The following is a 19,836-nucleotide window of genomic DNA, read 5'->3' on the forward strand; positions in this document are numbered from 1 at the left end:
TATTAATCCATTCGTGGATCGATGGGCATTTGGGCTTTTTCCATAACTTAGCAATTACAAATTGGGCTGCAATAAACATTCTGGTACAAATATCTTTGTTATGATGTGATTTTTGGTCTTCTGGGTATATGCCTAGTAGAGGAATTACAGGATTGAATGGCAGATCTATTTTTAGATCTCTAAGTGTTCTCCAAACATCTTTCCAAAAGGAATGTATTAATTTGCATTCCCACCAGCAGTGTAGAACATCCACGCCAACATCTCTAGTCTTGAGATTTTGTGATATGGGCTAATCTTACTGGAGTTAGACGATATCTCAAAGTAGTTTTGATTTGCATTTCTCTGATTAAAGATGATGGGAATTTTCTCATATGTCTGTAGTCCGTGTGCCTGTCTTCTTCAGAGAAGTTTCTCTTCAAGTCCCATGCCCAGCCTGCGATGGGATCACTTGTTCTTTTCTTGCTTATACATTTGACTTCTCTGTGGATACTGGTCATTAAACCTTTGTCGGAGACATAACCTGCGAATATCTTCTCCCATTCTGAGGGCTGTTTGCTTGCTTTACTTACTGTGTTCTTGGCTGTGCAGAAGCTTTTTAGTTTGATCAGGTAAAACTGATGTAGTGTATTTTTGAAGCTGCTTCAATTGGCCGGGGGGTCCTCCTCATAAAATACTCGCCCAGACTGATTTCTTCAAGGGTTTTCCCTGCACTCTCTTCTAGTATTTTTAATATATAGCATCCCTTCATTATCAGAACACTTTAAGAAAATTGGTATAGAAGGGACATTTCTTAAACTGATAAAAAAAGGCCATCTACAGCTAACCCACAACCAATATCCTATTGAATGGAGTTAAATTGAAATTATTTCCACTCAGATCAGGAACCAGACAAGGCTGCCCATTGTCCCCACTGCTCTTTAACATTGTAATGGAAGTTTTAGCCACTGCAATTAGGGAAGAAAAGGCGATCAAGGGTATCCATATAGGGTCAGAGAGATCAAACTTTTGCTCTTCACAGATGATATGATTTTATATCTGGAAAACATCAGGAATTCTACTACAAAACTCTTACAAGTGATCAAGGAATACAGCAGCGTCTCAGGTTACAAACTCAACATTCATAAATTGGTAACCTTTATATATACCAACAATAGTCAAGCTGAAAAAACAGTTGAGGACTCTATTCCATTCACAGTAGTGCCAAAGAAGATGAAATATTTGGGAGTTTATCTAACAAAGGATGTGAAAGATCTCTATAAAGAGAACTATGAAATTCTAAGAAAAGAAATAGCTGAAAATGTTAACAAATGGAAAAACATACCATGCTCATGGCTGGGAAGAATCAACATTGTTAAAATATCCATACTACCCAAAGCAATATACAATTTTAATGCAATCCCTATTAAAGCTCCACTGTCATACTTTAAAGATCTTGAAGAAACAATACTTCGTTTTATATGGAATCAGATAAAACCTTGAATAGCCAAGACATTACTCAGAAATAAAAACAAAGCAGGAGGAATCACTCTACCAGACCTCAGACTATACTACAAATCGATAGTGATCAAAACAGCATGGTACTGGCACAAAAAAACAGAGAAATGGATGTCTGGAACGGAATAGAGAACCAAGAGATGAATCCAGCTACTTACCATTATTTGATCTTTGACAAGCCAATTAAAAACATTCAGTGGGGAAAAGATTCCCTATTTAACAAATGGTGCTGGGTGAACTGGCTGGCAACCTGTAGAAGACTGAAACTGGACCCACACCTCTCAGCATTAACTAAGATAGACTCTCACTGGATTAAAGATTTAAACTTAAGACATGAAAGGAAAACATCTTGATGACATTTAGGACAGCAAGGTAATACAATGATAGCTCTGATGGCCATTCCAGAAGAGTTCCAAAATTGCTTTGAAGGGTGGACTAGGCACTGGCCTTGGTGCATAGATTCCCAAGGGGAGAACTTCCAAGGTGACTATAGTGATATTCAGCAACAAGGTATGTAGCACTTTTTCTAGGATGAGTTCACAAACTTAATCCTCAGTCCTAGTATAACCAAAGTCACCTTCCTATCACCAGTGCCCAGGAACCTCTCACCTACCGCACATATCCAGTAAAAGTTGCTTTAAATGGAAAATATCCTGTAGAATGGGAGGAAACACCACCATATCTTTTATGCCCATCTATTCATGGGTAAGTCTATAAGATACTAGGCCATTTTTTATCATTTCTTTTTTAAATAACTTGAGGGTCTTGATTTTTCTAATTCTTTCTCTACCATCGCAAATTTAGAGCTTATCACTTTATATTCCTAAAAGAACATTTAAATTTTTCTCCTTAGAACTTTCCAGGCAAAACCAAATAGTGTGAGTTCTTCACTATTACACTTATGGGGGGAAATTAATATTAAGGACAGTTGAAATATTAGATAACAGACTTATTTATCTTTGGTTTGGGGGAGAATTTGTTATTTTTTTCATTATATACACTTTAATGTGCAGAACATCAAAGTGATCTGCTTAAAATTATACCCTTCAACAAATAAAATCACTTATCAAGCACCCACTATATGCTGGCTGGTGCAGTAGCTACTGGGATACTTGATTGAGTAAAACAGCCTCGGGTCTTCCCTCACAGAGGCATGAGACTATCGGTAGCTACAGGAGTGTCTGTGAGTAAGGAAGAGAAAGAAGGCTTCCCTAAGAAAGTGACCACCGGCACGTGCCTAGCAACCAGTACTGACAGGCACACTAGGAACAATGGCCTGTGATGAAATACACATTAAAAAGACACATGTGTCACACTCAAACTAGCAGCCTCACTACAAAGTCGGCTGCCCTCACAGCATCTACAACTCTCTCGACCTCCGTCACATTTCTTCTAGTACACACGTATTAGTATTACTAGTTAGTACTTGATTAATATTACATATAATATTCTGCTATTTCCCTGGAAATATATGTTCATGTGAAGAAATAAAATTAAATAATATATGTAAGAAATATGTGTGTTGAGGTTTGCAGGTAAAGGTTTTATACATGAATTTGATCCATTATGAGACTGAAATGATGTCTTCATAGAATAAACTAAGATATATTTTAATATATAATTTTCTGATCAATAGGCACACAAATTTTTGTGTTTTTTGGGGTTTTTTTGAGACAGATCGTCACTCTGCCACCCTGACTAGAGTGCCGTGGTGTCATCATAGCTCACAGCAACCTCAGACTCCTGGGTTCAACCTATCCTCCTGCCTCAGATTCCTGAGTAACTGGGAGTACAGGCGCCCACCACAATGCTGGGCTAACAGGCACACAATTTCATTGTATCTTACTCAAAGCAACAACAACAACAACAAAAAATAAACCTACTATATTAGGTCTAGTATCTTAATACTGATTTGGACTTAAAGAATTTATTTCTACATCACTTTTTTATGCCTCAAACTGCTATTATTTATTAGATAGTTCTTATGAAAAAGGTAATTTACATGCATTCTTCCATTTAATCTACAGCCAATTTACAGACAAGGAAACCTTGTTTGGAAAAACTTAAGTAATGTAATCAAGTTTACAGGTTTAGTGCTGAGATAAGGGTACAGACAGCCAGAAACACAGAACGTGATAATTATAATGAATGAATTATTCTAGAACTCAAACTGTTAACTACCCTATTTTTCCACAAATGACACTATAGTTCCCAGGTTTATGTCAATGGTTGACCTGAAAACCATGCTCTTGAACCACAGGGTTAATACTTTCAATTTAATCTTTAATTTCTTGAAGGCAGAACTAAGGTAATAAAGAAGAAAGTTAGATACAGTGTCTCTGGATTCAAGAACATTTGATCTGCAGCTAGTATTCCGTACTTAGAACTTCTCTCTCTGTTTGGCCTGCTGTATTTCTCCAGAATCCAAAAAGGCCTCATGTTTCTCTCTCACTTGCTGGTGTTGTCCTCGTCCAAATGAAAACCTCCATTCCCAACAGTAAAGAGCTGAGCTCCCAGGAAAGGAGGATTCATAATCTGATGAAAATAATTCACAGTAAATTGTAGATCTTTTAATCCTCTTAGGAGCATTAACATTTTCTTAAATCAAGGGAGGGAGAGAGGCAACCTGATATCACCTCTAACTGTCGGCATTTTTGTACAGCATAAACAATATTATATTTTCCACAATTCAGATAGAAATGGCTATTACACTGGCTTGGCAATCTGCCAGAAACCTCTTCCCAACCTGTCAAATTAACCTTGAATTTTCTCCTAACAATGCTCATACTGCTTCTGCCTTTTTTGTTTATTTGTTGTTTTTAAATCTCCAATAATAGGTATTAAATTTGAATTTTATGTTGGTATTATTTTTAATTTATGGTTTGTAAATTGACATCTATACCTAACAACTATCATAAACTAGTTTATTTTTTTTTTAAATCTTGGTAAAAAGTATTAATTAGGAAAATAATAATAAGATAATGCAACAATTTAGACTTACGTTACGACATGCCAAATACTGTTTCCATACTGTACATATATTAGTTTATTTTACTTTCACAGTAACCCTATCAAGTACGTACCCATATTATCTCCATTTTACTGATAAGGAAACAGAAAAGTGAAGTAACCTATCCAAAGGGACATGGCTAGTTGGTAGAGAAGCCGGATTTTAAATCTAGGTATTTTAGATCTGAAAATCTATTTCCTTATAATCTCTATGCTTTACTGAAAAGTATACGAGTAAGAAAAAAAAAATTCATTGACATAAGATTTCGCTCCTACGTTGTTCCTAGGACTAAAAGTACAAAATACTTAAATTTTAGAAGAGCCCAAAATATCAACTGGTCCAATCCCTGCATTTTACCGATAAAAACATGAATCACCCATGACATGTAAAAGCCATGCCATCCATCCAATGATGGATTCAAAGCCAGTAATAACCCACTCTGAATCCAAGTCATATTTTCCCCTCACTATACAAGAAAAATATATAAACTCCAAACAATAGTAGACATCCAAATTTCTATCCAATCTATTTTGTAAGAACTAATTAAGTATGTAATTGTTAAGTGCCCTCATTTATAAATTACTTCTGAATTTGGTGCTATACAACATCTCTACCACAAATTATTCTACAAGTTTTAACCTTTTTCAACACTAGAATGCACGTTTGTGATAGTTGACAATTTGGGTATTTCTTCTTTCCATTTGTTCAATTTTCTGTTTCTAAAAGGGTAAAATTTTACTCACTAACCAGTGGGAATATTAATCTCTTCTATAGCTCCCATCAAAGAAAAGTCAAAAAACTCATGATCCAATTTTATTCCCCAACACACTTATTAATTCACTGAATAAAGTATGTGCTCTAATTAATTAGATACGGACCTTTTACTTTACTCAAAGTAAATATATGCAATACAGCATGACTGCAGGCAAGGATAGTCTATAGAGGTGCTAGGGAAACAAAAGTACATAAAGTCTACACTGGGATGGGACAGCTATGGCTTTCCGGAGGAGGAGACACATTAATTTGATTCATTAAGCCAAACAGGAATAATTGGAATGGAAACAGGAAAGAGAAAAAGACAGGGAAGGGTCTAGTAATCCTAGCACTCCAGGAAGTAGAGGCGGGTGCATTGCTTGAGCTCAGGGGTTCAAGACCAGCTTGAGCAAGAGAGAGATCCCGTCTCTACTTAAAAAAAAAAAAAAAAAAAAATCAGAAAAACTGAGGCAAGAGGATTGCTTGAGCCCAAAAGTTTAAGGTTGTTGTGAGCACCCTACCCAGGGTGACAGAGTGAGACTGTCAAAAAAAAAAAAAAGAAAAGAAAAAGAAGAAGAAGAATAAAGAAAGAAAGAGAAAAGAAGGAAAGAAGGTTATAACTGGGTCATAGCATTCATGTGAAAGCCATAAATTAGTTTCATAGTAGGGCTGAGTACATTGGGTACTTTTTCTTCCATTCTTGAGATACCTTACTAAGAAGAATATGTTCCAGCTCCATCCATGTAAACATGATGGGGGAAGGGGGAGAGGGAGGGGAGGGAGGGTGGGTCTAGCAAGGTTATCCACCCTGTGACCCACTGTCCACATGCAGATTATTTAAAGATTATTTAAAGATTGATTTAAAGATTTAAAGAAGTCTTACTGTGGTGTCAGATATTACAAAAATTATGTATAGACCTTTATTTTATTTATTTATTTATATATTTTTTGCTCATTAACTTGCTGTAGTGTGTGCCCATTTAATGTGTGGCCCAAGACAATTCTTCTTCCAGCGTGTGGCAGAGAAAAAGAGGTTGGACAGCCCTGGAAAATAGGCAAAGGATTCCCAAATAAAGCAGCATTTAGGCAAGTTAGAGGGGTAAGAGGGTATTCAGCTAGCTAAAGTTGGTTTCCTAATTAGGTAGTTGTACAATATAAGCCAATCAATAATTCTAATACATCCAGAGAAACAAGGTACTCATATGAAAATAAATGAAACATAACATCTCTATGGTTCACAAATAAGAAAGGGTCCTGATAGGTATGTAGGGGGATAGGGTGAAACGAACCTGAGTTATGATCCCAGCAACAATAAGGATAAAGACCGTAGGCTAATTAGCTAATACATTCTTAATACACATTTTTTAAAGCCTACAGTTATCAACTGTAGAAATCATTTCCAAATAAATGTGGGTATCGTGGCTTTCCTTTCAGATGATGAAGAATTCATTATTATTGGTGAGCTATTATATTTTGTCACAGCATCACATAATGCTTGTCTTTAAGCATGCCTTCCATGGAGAATGAAGCTTTCCAGCTTCAAATGAATCTGTTCTCCTCGCTCAGGGCACATTACTGCTCCTGACCTCTTTTCTGCCTGTGCCTTGACCTTCTCCCTCCCAGACGTTCTCCCCAGCCTCATGGCTGTGAGCATCGCACATTATTCGTGAGCTGCAGTTCTAGAATTTAGCATGAGGAGGGTTGCCCCAGTACATGTCTTACATGAGTGATGCTCCTAATAATCCCCAATGGGACTCTGCCATATTATTCCAACAGGATGAGCCGTTCAAACACACAAAAAAATTCCATGCATTTTACAATGGAACATGATGAAAAATAAAAATGTCCACATCCAGGAATATTTTATTTAGATTTAGCAAGAAATTACCAAGGTTTTCTTGGGGAGAAAATAAGAGTTAAAGGCTTTTTCATAAATTTAGTTTTGCAGTGTATCTTGACCCCCTAAGCAAATTATACTATTTCTATGTTTGCCTAAAGAAATCCTCCAAATGTTATTTTAGAAACATTTATGAATTATGCACAAGATTTCTTGTAGAAATGCTATACATCCTCTTAAAAGTTGTGTGTAAATCAATACTTTGCAAATTAAATAACATTTTTCACTGACAAATTATTTCAAAGATGCTTTATTTCCATTTCTTGTTAGTATTCAATTGGTAATAAATACTGACCCTTTAGATTAAGCATCTCTCCTGTTGATATTTCTATCGAATAGCTAATGATATTAAATAATCAAACAAATACAGGGGCACTAGATTTTAGAGAGAAACTTGCAGTAAATTCCTACCCAAGACAAAGGCTTCTTTGCAATTTAGCCACAGCCTTAATTTTCTTTATTTTTATCTCTTCAAATTTCCTTAATGCATTTTCTTAATGTGTAATTCATATGCAACACAGTGGTGCTTCTCTTAATAGCAATCAGTAAACCTTTAGACAGTGTTGACAATTTCTTTTCTTATTCAAGAATATATTTATTTATTCAGTTCACCAGGGACTCTTGGCTCATCAAAGGGCTGTGGTTTTGTTTTCTTTGTTTGTTAGCTTTTAGGACAAAAGAATAAACATAAACAGTAAAACTGATCACTTTTCCTGGCTCAACAAACACAATTTGTAAAATGTAAATAGCTCCCAAAAAAGACAGGAGCTTTTGGTTAAATAAATAAGCCATTATGTAAACATTTAACTAGTAATAACGCAATGAAGAAGTGCAAACACCAGAAAAGTAAAACGCACTAAAACAATGAAGATTATAAAAAGCGAGGAAATACTGATGTATTTGGAATAGGAATAAGCAGCAACATATAAGCCAATCTTCATGGGATGAATGATGTGATAAGACAGCCAAAAGATGGTTCTCTGTGGACTATAGTTAGTAGGAGTGCTTATTATTAATTTACTTTTTTTCTTTTTATTTATTTATTTTTATTAAATCATAGCTGTGTACATTGATATGATCATGGGGCATCATTCACTAGGGAGCTTATATGTAAAAATATGAAAAAAATCTCTTCTCTTGAAAAATCTGAGAATCCATCTGAAATTTTGTCTACATTGGGGCCATTTTCCTCCCTGGAAAGATCCAGCCAACCACTCCTTGGCCCTAACATGGGTATTTGCTCTCTAATATAGGTCTATATAAGTATTTCTGTTTTCAGCCATTATAAAACATTTTCAGGAGAAAAATACAATCTCACAAAATCTATTTTGTTTATCTTCTCTGCCAAGCATTGTGACTTTAGATCAGAAAGGACAGTTCTTTGATATTTCACTGGGAGATAAAAGTGAAAATAGATGGATCTAGCTTCTTAATACATTTCAGTCTCCTCATCAAGAAAATCATTTCATCTGAGGATACCCAGAGAAATTTAGAGAAAAATGAAAGGTTTATTAAAAGGCTACAAGACAGTTAAAGTGAACTAAAAAGAGGTAGATTCCTCAAACTTGATGTCACACTTTGGAAAGCACTGACAAATAGATTTTAAAAGCAGAAACAACAAAAATGACACAACCAAAGTAAAGGAGTATTCATCAAATGAGAAAAATTGGAAGAAAATAGGAGTCTTGTATTTGCAGAATATCAAGTTTAGTAAGAACACATTAACTACCTTCAAAATAGTCAGTTTCGTATTAGAAATATACAAGATTTATTTCAGGTATTTTAGAGAGTAAAATCAAGGCCAGAAGGATAGGATTTGAAGTTGTATTTCAGCTTAATATGGAGAATTTTTTTGTTTTGTTTTTTTTTTGGGGGGGGTTGGGTTTTTTTGCAGTTTTTTGTTTTTTTTTTTGGCCGGGGCTGGGTTTGAACCCGCCACCTCTGGCATATGGGGCTGGCGCCCTACTCCTTTGAGCCATAGGCGCTGCCTGATGCAGAACATTTTTATAACAATTGTAAACATCTATGCTAGAAGATAATTCCTAACACAGAAAGGAATGCAGTAGGGTAGAAGCACAGAGAGGTAGCTGATATGCTAAGGTACTATTACTATCCAAATGATAGGTTAAGAATAATAACATTATTAACATACAACATTATATCTAACTCTACTTATGTGTACACTGCTATCTGTGCTCTCAGAGAAAATGCCAAAAATGTCTTCAAGAATTAGGTCATCAAATTTATATTCATTTGCCATCACTTTTTCTCTTTTTAAATTTTTTTTAAAAAGTTCTTATTATTTTAATTGACAAAAATTGAATACAAGTATTGTGTACAACATGATGTTCTGAAATATGAATACATGTGGAATGGCTAAATTAAGCTAATTAACGTATGTGCTACTATTTACGGTCTGAACATAGGCTTACCAAGTAATCATGCATACCTCTACTACATAACCTCTATAGCAATCAATCATTTACCATAAATTTCTTAATGATATAAAAATAAGCATTTTTTTTCTATTTTGTTGCCTGTTCAGTGAATGAAAGCATCAACAAGATCACTAAATAATGCCCTCTACAATATAACCATGTCGTAAGTAAAATTCTGTAATAATTTACAGGTGTGAAGTCTACCTCTTCAAGGAGATTATGTCAGCTTTTCGGATCACCACTCCTGGCTGTACCTCTAAAATACTTCCCCTAACCCAACAAATTATCTCCATTATTTCTTTCAACACTATCTGGAGCCCTGCTTATTCCAGGAAGATTTTCCTGACTAAGTAAATCCCCTGACCTACCAGTTCTCCAAATGCAATTCCTCCTTCTTTCATCATTTAAAAACATCCTTAGTTCATACAGTGCCAACAATTCACTAATCCAATTCAATATTCATCTGTGGTCTATATGTATACAACCTGTGGCTCAAAGGAGTAGGGCGCTGGCCCCATATGCCGGAGGTGGCGGGCTCAAACCCAGCCCTGGCCAAAAACTGCACAAAAAAAAAAAGCTCCTACATATTATCACGTATGTCTCAAACAGTCTTTAAAGTGCCTAATAGCAGCAAAAGTTAACAGCTGCTCAACAATAATGTTTGATTATTATCCTGATTGATAGTAAGGCGTTTACTGAAGAATAAATGTTATTAAGCTCCATTGATAATAAATAACATTAAACGAATGGGAAACTGCAAAGCAATGGATGTACTGAAATAAATTTATTATTAAATATATTTCAAGATATAGAGTAAAAATCTTAATGATAAGAACTGAAGTCTTATATAAGGGAGAATTATAGATATGATAATGTTTCAATTAGTGGTATAGAGTAAGGAACTGGAAAGAGCTTCAATAGTCATTTAAGTCTTAGGTAAAGACCCACAAACCTATGGAAATAGAAGAATATAAATATAAAATCCCATGTATATATTTGGAAATAACTTGGAAGACCACTGAGTTTAGCTAAGAAAAGTATACCTAAGAAATTATAAAACAGACAAAGTGAGACATGTATTTTAAAAAGTAAGAAAAGCAAAATAACATTTCTAAAACCAACTACACTACTTCTGAAAGAGTATTGATTACAGTGCTATTCTTGATACTACAGATTCATGCAGGTTTCACTGGCAGATACATTAACTAATCCAAAATTCTTCCTTTGTTTTCTATAAAACTTGGTATTAGCAAAGTATATACCTTTAAAGGAATAGTAATCACAGATTCTAACCAAGCTTCTGCTTAGTATGCTGTCGTTATCAATAACATCTTATCACTAAGAAAACCATTTATTTTCAAGCTCAAAAAAAATGAAAATTCAAAAATCAGTTCCTTATAGAAGTTAAGATCTCCAAGATACTCGTTTCTATATAAGGAAAATTCCATTCACTTAAACCACTGAGCTATCACAAAACTTACTTGGTACTTACTATCTCAAATGTATTCCACAAGCATAACAGCGCTGAATTCTACTAAAGCACATGATGGAGCTGGACTTCTGTTTCTGTGTTCTAAGATGTGTATTATCATGCTACAATCTTTTCTGTGGGTTATCATGTGACAGGCAGAAGAACAGACAATAAGATATAATATCCGTAAAAATATAACACCTAAAAAAACTAAAATGGGTTAGCAGCACAATCTATTTCCCTCACCAAACAACAACAAAAAAAAACCTTAACCTGCTCTCTCTATATGTTACACTGTTTCATATACATTCATTTTTATTTAAGGGAATCATGCCATGTTGTCCATATAATTGTGAAGACTAAAAATTCTGGAATCAGACAAGCTGGTTTCAGTGCCTCACTTTACTACACTAACTCACTGCCCATAGTCAAAGAGCTCAACTTTTCTGAACCTCATTTCCCATACTGATAAACAGCAACACATTTATTCCCAGAGTGGTTATTTTAGGTATTTAATAAGATATGACATGTTAGCACTTTGCCTGAAGACAACACTCTATAACTTTAAGGCTTTATCAGTATTTCCACTGTTATTAGAGATACTATTATTGATTCCTAGTTGTTCAGGTTTAGTGTAAACAAATGGGCCTATACCATATCAATCATCATTTCAGGTATCACTTGGGTTTTTTGTCATGTAAAGGATATATGTGTGTGTACACACATACACACGTGCTCCTAGGCAGTGATGAGCTCCTGGGATTAAATGATCCATAATACTAGAAAAGACCAAGTAACATAATCAATTTCTATTCCTTTCTCTCCACTCCGGATCTAAAAAAAACTACCTTATGATGCTCACATTCAATCTGAATTCATGGTGATTGATAGAATTGATCTTGTAAACTGCATGTCTCTCTCATTTGCATAGATAGAATGCTCTGTCTCTTGTCTATTTTTCTTTCTCCATGTTTAGATTTTGGCAATATACTGCTAAATTCACTAATTTAAGCAATTTGTAGTTCCAAGTTTGATACCAGATTGCTAGGAAACTTTCGCTTCTCTTCAGACATGAGGGAAAAAACAGATGAGTTTTATCTTTCACAGCCTGTATGAGCCAATTTACTTTATTCAGACAACTTGCTAAATGAATGGTCTGGAGACACTGAAATTACTTCCTAAATCAAACAACTAAAGTAGTTTAAAGCTACCCAGAGGTGTGTAGGTAACACGGACAGATGTGCTTTAACTCATTTTCTTATATGAGCATGTACCAATTCAATGAAGTTTTTGAAGACTTGCTTTTTAAATAAAACCTGAGTAAACAAAATCAGCTTTTAAGTTGTGAAACTAAAAAAGTATACTTTTTATTTTATATGAAAGGAATTGCAAATAGATATATTTCTTTTGTCAAATTAAAAGTTAGTCCATCATTAGTGAAAAATGAGAAAATCATGTGCTAAACTGGAAACGTAACAACATGCAGGTCATGTTTGCAGATCGGATTCTGAGAGTTAGTGCATGACATTCGTTCCATGTTGCCAAATGATCTTGAAACAGACATTGGTGGCCTGCTACACTCATTCTTTAGTGTCTTTTTCCTTTTTTTACTCTACCTGGAATTGCTAATGACATTTTTTAAAAGGGCTCAATCATTTCAGCGTAGAGAAGCTGAAATCAGGCCTCCTTTCTGTCGTCTATGAAAATTCAGGAATGAAGTTACAAAGTTGATATATTTTTTTCTTACGTGTACACAAATTTAGACTATACATAACATGAACACTGTTTCTTGTTATGCTTATTGAAATTTTAAGTGAAATCAAGAGATAGAATATGCCCGAAATGACTTTTAAAGTACTAAATGGTCACATATAAAACACTTACCACTCTTCAAAACTTTACTTTTCATCACAGCAAAAGATGAACCTATACAAACTGGAGACACAGACTGGGTCTCAAGCAGAACTTTTCACAAATACAGTAGAATCTCTGTAAGTGGACAACCCAAGGGACTGTAACAAGCTGGTCCACATATGAAGGTGGTCAACATAAGGGACGTCCACTAAGTACCTGCAGTGCATGTCTGGTCTATGAAAATCAGGTCAACTTAAGGACGTGGCCAATGCAGCGAGGTGTGGTCAGCTATGGTGGTTTTACTGCAATTCTAGGGGAAAGTTCTGAAGACTATGTTCCTTTCTTAGCTGAATGTGATTAAAGGGTCTCCAGCTCTCAGGTCCTGTACAGATGAGTTGAATATACACATGCTTTGAACTTGATACTTTCTGAAATCCAATCAAGAGCATCTTGGGAAAGGGTAACCATGAGTGAGCTGTTATCGCCAGTGTGCTTCCTAAATATGTTTTCTAATAGACCTTGCTTTAAGTAACTGGAAAACTAACATGATTTTAAAAATAGATCCCCAAAATACATTGTATTAGCAGAAAGGACTGATTCCTATATATTGCATACAAAGCTATCACTTGACACAAAGAAGACTCAGTTCTCAGTTAAGACAGAGCCACACTGCTCTGTTGGCATTTGCTTGTATCCATTGATGGTGCTTTTAATGCTTCATTTAAGTGTCAAACTAAGTGACAGGCATTAAGCCTATAGACTATAGCATCCAATCTATAATCCCAGAACATTTTCCATAATTGTTTACTATCTATATACTTTTCCTCAGAAAATAAAATACATCATTTATATAAAATAAAGAGAGATTCTTTTCCAGCTTTCAGCCATGGACAGCTGTGAACACCACAGAGGTTCTTCTCTATTTGAATTAAGTCAGAAAGATATGCACAGTCATGCTGTTCCAAATATTGTTTTATGTGTGGAACAACATTGTCATAAGGTGTTTGAGAGCCAAGTAAAATCACAGAAGTAAGGAGATTTGTAGCCATCTGTTTTGGCTGAAGGGAATTGAGGCTGAGCTCTCCCATGAAGCAAGCAACATGATACCTTCCCTTTTGGATGGTTAAAAAAAAAAAGAGAAAGAGAGAAACTGGAAAAAGCAAAGAACTGGAGATCAAAGCTATCTTCCTGTACGCTGCAGATAATCTTTTTTTTCTTCCTCTTCTCAACAGCAAGATTGATTGAAAGAAAGGTCTGAAAATGGAGGGAGAAGGAGAAAAAGGAACTATGCTAATCCACAATTGTAAAGAAGGGAGGTAGCCGTTTGATCTCCCCAGGATGGCAACTTTATTGGCTATGCATAAGCAGTTTCCAACCAGCTGATGAACCAGGTATTAAGGATTAACTCTTCCATGATCAGCAACCATGAAGTGAGTTATCTGTGAACAGCAGTGAAACAGAAGACTCATCTACTACAAAATGACCACCAGGCCATACCCAACCCAGAGAGTAAGAGCAACCACAGGGGAAATGATTGTCTCTCCACAGGCTCTTCTCAGGACCAATTACTTGCCTTAATATTCAGAACAAAACCTTTCCTCAAGTGTGCATCAAGGAGAATGGCATTCATCTTCCAAAATACAACTGGGAATCAATGAGCATCTGCATCTCCAGCAGACAGTGTTTTGAATTACACTCAGTTTCCTCTTTTAACCACGCCAGAAATTGCAGGCATGATCAAGGCTAAATGTGAACCAGTTAGATGTAAACAACTGAATGTCTTGCCTAGTGATCTAAAAATTTGAGAGCATTTTCTTAATGACAGGAAAAATAATGCCTTCTTTCCAATCTCCCAAGTGTTCAAACCATGGTCTTGTTTAGGTAGATTTTTTGAGCAAGTTTTTTAAAAAAGAAAAGTGATTGGATCATTAATCTTTCTTATTTAAATTATTTTTCTCCTTCACATAGGAAAGCACACATAGATTTAAAGAGTTTTGTGGGCCAGCACAGTGGCTCATGCCCATAATCCTAGCACTCTGGGAGGCTAAGGTGGGACGATTGCTTGAGCAATTAAGAGTTCTAGACCAGCCTGAGCAAGAGTGAGATTCTGTATCTACTAAAATAGAGAAATTAGCCTGGAGTTGTGGCAGGTACCTTTAGTCCCAGCTGCTTAGGAAGCTGAGGCATAAGGATCACTTGAGCCCAAGAGTTTGAGGTTACTGTAAGCTATGATGATGTAATGGCACTCACTCTAGGGCCATAAAGTGAGACTGTCTCAGAAAAAAAAAAAAAAAAAAAAATCCCTGCTTGTTCATATCTCTAACTTCTCTATGATGTAGTTCCACAGCTAGAAAAAGTAATACTTTAGAAGTCACAGTACCCATGATGCAGCATTTTTACAAACACTAAATAAAATAATGGTGAAGTTCAGAAAGCAATAGTTACAGTTTCATAGCAATAGTACCCATTGTTATAAAGTTTCTTATCATACTCTAGTACTTGAACATGATCTCATCTTTCAATTCTTTCTTTCTTTCACTTTACTGGTTTACTGGTCTCCTGTAAGTAAAAGTGTTAATATAGTTACAGAAACTATTTTGCATTTCACTCCTCTATACACATTGAAGCAGTCAATATTCTAATTCCTTATTAAACATAGCATTTTTTTTTTTTTCTGAGCCAGTCTCACTTTGTTGCCTTTGGTAGAGCACTGTAGTATCATAGCTCACAGCAACCTCAAACTCTTGGGCTCAAGTGATTCTCTTGTCTCAGCTCCCTGAGTTAGCTCGGAGTACAGGTGCCCACCACAACGCCCAGCTTAAACATAGCTTTTTAAAAACTATTCTATTAATTAAATGTTTAAACGTGTTTCAAATTGCTTTTTGCTTTAAAAATGCAAAATTACAAGTACTTTATATAGTTGTTAAAGTATAACAACTTTCAAATTTTTAGAAATCCAATTTTCAGATTGACTTCTCTTGTGCTCTGTGTGGTCAGAGGGTGCACTTAGATCTGATTCCTCTGTGTACTTCCACTCGACCTTTGCCTATATTTTTAAAATAGCTTAATTCTGAAACTCAGTTTCTAATTTGCTTTTCCAGACTCCTGCTTCTACTCCTGGTTTCTTTTCTTTCGTTTTGTCTTTTCTGTTCTTTCTTTCTCTTTCTTCCTTTTTCTCTCTGACCTTTTTTACACCTTTCTTATTCACAAATATCCTAATATATTCTACAAATTACCTTAGGCCTACTTTTAAATTGAATGATAACTTTGCTTTCCTTATATTTTCCCATAAGAAATCAAGCTTGCAGCATAGTGCATATTTTTGTTTATAGTTCTAGAAGAGTCAGAAACTAGCATAAGTATTATTTTAGCATCTCTTATTAACACAGGTGATAGCAAATGAAGACTCGAAGACTCAACGATTTATAATTTTCATTGAGAAACTTCTATCCTAAGTTTCTTTTCCATCTTATTCTTATTCCCCAAATTACAGATTATCTGGTCAATATAAAACTGAAGACATCTAGTCAATATAAAACTGAAGAAATAAATAACTGTCATTGTTAGTTTGAAATTTAGCATTTTGCCACACTTTAACTCACACAGGAATATTTCATTTCTCATAGCAAAAGCTAAGAAAAAACTTTCTGTCTAAGACATTTTAATCATAAATATCTTATGTGGTCAGGGAAAGTTGCTTGGTCCTGGCAATTCAACAACTAGGTAAACTAAGGTGGGAGGATCATTTGAGGTCAAGAGTTAGAGACCAGCCTAGGCAACTATCTCAAAAAAGTCTATATTTGAGAGGGCCTGCTATCAGGAAATAAAAATATTTAAAAATATAGTAGAACCTCTAGAAGTTGACAACCCAAGGTCTGGTCACAAACTGGTCAACATACACTGGTGGTCAGTGTAGGGAACCAGGCCTCCTGTACTGATATAAGCATGTGGTATACGTACCGTCCATGAAAGTTAGGTCAACTTGAGGTGGTCAAGGTAGGCGGGTGGTGAACTACAGATGTTCCACTGTCTATCACAGAACTCAGGTATGTGTATTTAAAAGCCATAAAAGTTATAAAGAAACTAGTGAGAATTTTTTGAAATTATCTTTGAATATTGCCAAAAAGAGAGTTGACAGGAAGAAGGAAGAAAGAGAAAAAGTGTGGTAGTTGGGGAGGAGGCATGCCAGGGACCCAGACATAACAATTGGCGCAAATTGTGCAACTCATCTATTAATTAAAAAATAGAGCTCTTCTTCCCAGGAGAAAAATCACTCCCCTCACCACTAAAAAAAAAAAAAAGAGAGAGAGAAAGTACACCAGTAAACTTCCACTTTGTTTGAAATTCAGATCTCACTATAAGTTTGAACTGAAATTTAATTACATTTTCACTTAAAAGCAGGTTTTAGCTAATGGATTTCAGAAGAGGAAATCTCTGAAGAAAAAAGTGCTTAGAATCAGTTCATGAGAGATCACAAGGTATGTTTATTCAGGGCTATGCCTTCTGAATCCCTTCATATCCTTCACTCCCAACCACTACCAAACCTCTAGGTGTCCAAAGGGGGGAAAAAAAGGCAAACTAATCAAAGAAATACACTTTATAAGGAATTTCTAAAGAAAGACCTAATTTTTCCAAATCTCAGTTTCATAGAATATAAAGTTTTGTTGTAGCATTAGATTAATAAATAAAAGAGTACAAAAAGGAAATACTCTTAAACACAATCCTCAACATTAAGTATGTCATCGACACACCAAAATGGAGTTAATAATCCGTTTGAAGAAAACTACAGGACTTTTTTAAGTTGGCAGCAAATTAAATAAAAGAAAGAAAGGAAAAGGAAAAAAAAAAGAACTGACAACTAATAAAATTTTTACAGGTTAAATCATGCTGAAGGTAACTCCGTCCCCCCCAGTACGCTTTGATTTATTTAAGCTCACCACCTTTCTCTTAAATACACTCCATTAACAAGTGATAGGCTGTGATCTTAGGCTTGAGGCAAAACATGAAACACAATCTTTCAAGAACTTCATTCATTCCCTAACCAGGTGTCTTGAGCACACCCAAGTTACTAGTTACTTAGTTGAGTTCTGTAAAGTTTTCTTCAAATTGATAGCATTGCTTTGGAACAGAACACTCATGAGCTCAGCCTAATAATTTGGCTTCCCAGCATGAGTAAAAGTTATCAGAGGAATAAAAAAAGCTTCAGGTTAAATATGAGAGAGAAGTTCACAAAGACACCTCTGTCCTGGAATCTGGCAAACAAAGTAGGATAAGCACACCTATAGGAAACATTTTAGTTTATATAAATCACCAGTAGCGTAAATGTAAAATTAAATTAGAAAAAAATTGATACCAGAAATATCTCATATCCATTCAAATTACAACCCTCGGATATCAACTGCTAATCAACTTATTAAATATGATAGGGCAGTGCACTCCCAGACACTTCTCTAAGTGAAGACAGAGTCTGCACACTGACAAGACCAGCTTTCATTCAGGCCCTATTAGTGTGACCCTATCTTTAATCTACGGCCATGATAAAATGTTCCAACATATACAAACTTGGCTCAAGCAGTGACTAATGACCATTAATCCCCCTATCTTCAGTAATCTGCCCCTCCAGTCATTTATCACCATGACACTTCACTTTACACACGTGAATAAACTTTAACCAGGAGGTGAATCAACAAAAATCTCAAAGGTATCTGAAGCTGTAAATTAAACTAGGGGGAGACACAGCAAAGAGAGACAAATAGAGAGATCAGATCTCAATTTTTCTGATTTGCATCCATGGCTGGGATGGGAAGTTATGGGGCCATACAATCACTCAGATATGCAAAGCTGCATTATAGGAAGGAGAAGCTGGACATGAGGGGAGACAGCTACAGAGAGTTGATTATGTCCACTCTTCCATCCACTGGGATATACTCAATGAGATACCTGAGGTTGAAATGTGTTTCTGTTTTCTTCAAAGGAATAACAATTTAATGGCTTTCAAATTTAGTTTAGTTACCAATGTTCCTTGCAACTTTCAGTCAGAAAGCACATCCCATGGGTTAAAATTCTTTTAGAGTTTTTTTTTACTATCACCGAGTCGATGTACATTATTTTTTCCTTTCCTTATTTAATAAAGTAAAGTAAAATTTTTAGTCAAAACATAAGAAGAGGCTGGGCATGGTAGCTCACACCTGTAATCCTAGCCCTCTGGGAGGCCAAGGAGGATCGATGGCTTGAGCTCACGAGTTTGAGACCAGCCTGAGCAAAAAGCAAGACCCTGTCTCTACTAAAATAGAAAAAATGAGGCAAGAGGATTGCTTGAACCCAAGAGTTGCAGATTGCTAGAGCTATGACCCCATGGCACTCGACCTAGGGCAACAGCTTGAGACTCTGTCTCAAAAATAAATAAATAGAATCATAGACCAAAAAAAGCTCACGATAACCTTCAAAGCTGTTTCATAATTATGCAAATTGAGTGACTGTATAATTTACAGGCCCTAATGCAACTTGAAGATCAGTATGCAACTATAAAAATTCCCCCAGATGCATTTTGCATGTGTGTGTGTGTGTGTGTTTCACAGCCTGAAACCGGATCCCTGATTGAAACCAGAATCTACCAAAAGGAAAGGAAGAAAAGTTGAATCATGGCTTAGTTCACCCACAGTAAAAGTTTCTTTGGGAGTGTAAGAAAACCATTTGTAAGTAGAGATACAAAGTGAACTCTTTTGTCAGAAGTTTCCCGTTGTAGCAGCATCCTTCCAACATTTCATATGGAGGTTCAGTACTATTTAATTAATCCTAAAAATCCTAACTTCAGCCGTTTTTCATCACCAATGAAAATTCCTAGGCAACTACCCTCTTTCAAATACTTGCAGCCGTCTCTTTTCCTAGCCAAGCAGTGGCTAGTTTCTTTCTACCGTAA

The 19,836-nt window shown here is 35.6% G+C and overlaps 1 protein-coding gene across 8 annotated transcripts in view; it reads right to left on the bottom strand.

Annotated features, from left to right (window-relative positions):
- ROBO1 (roundabout guidance receptor 1) overlaps positions 1-19,836 on the bottom strand; it is a 1,140,930-nt gene that overhangs the window by 405,602 nt on the left and 715,492 nt on the right. The gene's annotated exons all lie outside the window — the stretch shown is intronic.

Source organism: Nycticebus coucang, chromosome 16, assembly GCF_027406575.1.
Source record: "Nycticebus coucang isolate mNycCou1 chromosome 16, mNycCou1.pri, whole genome shotgun sequence".
In the NCBI taxonomy this organism is placed as follows: domain Eukaryota; kingdom Metazoa; phylum Chordata; class Mammalia; order Primates; family Lorisidae; genus Nycticebus; species Nycticebus coucang.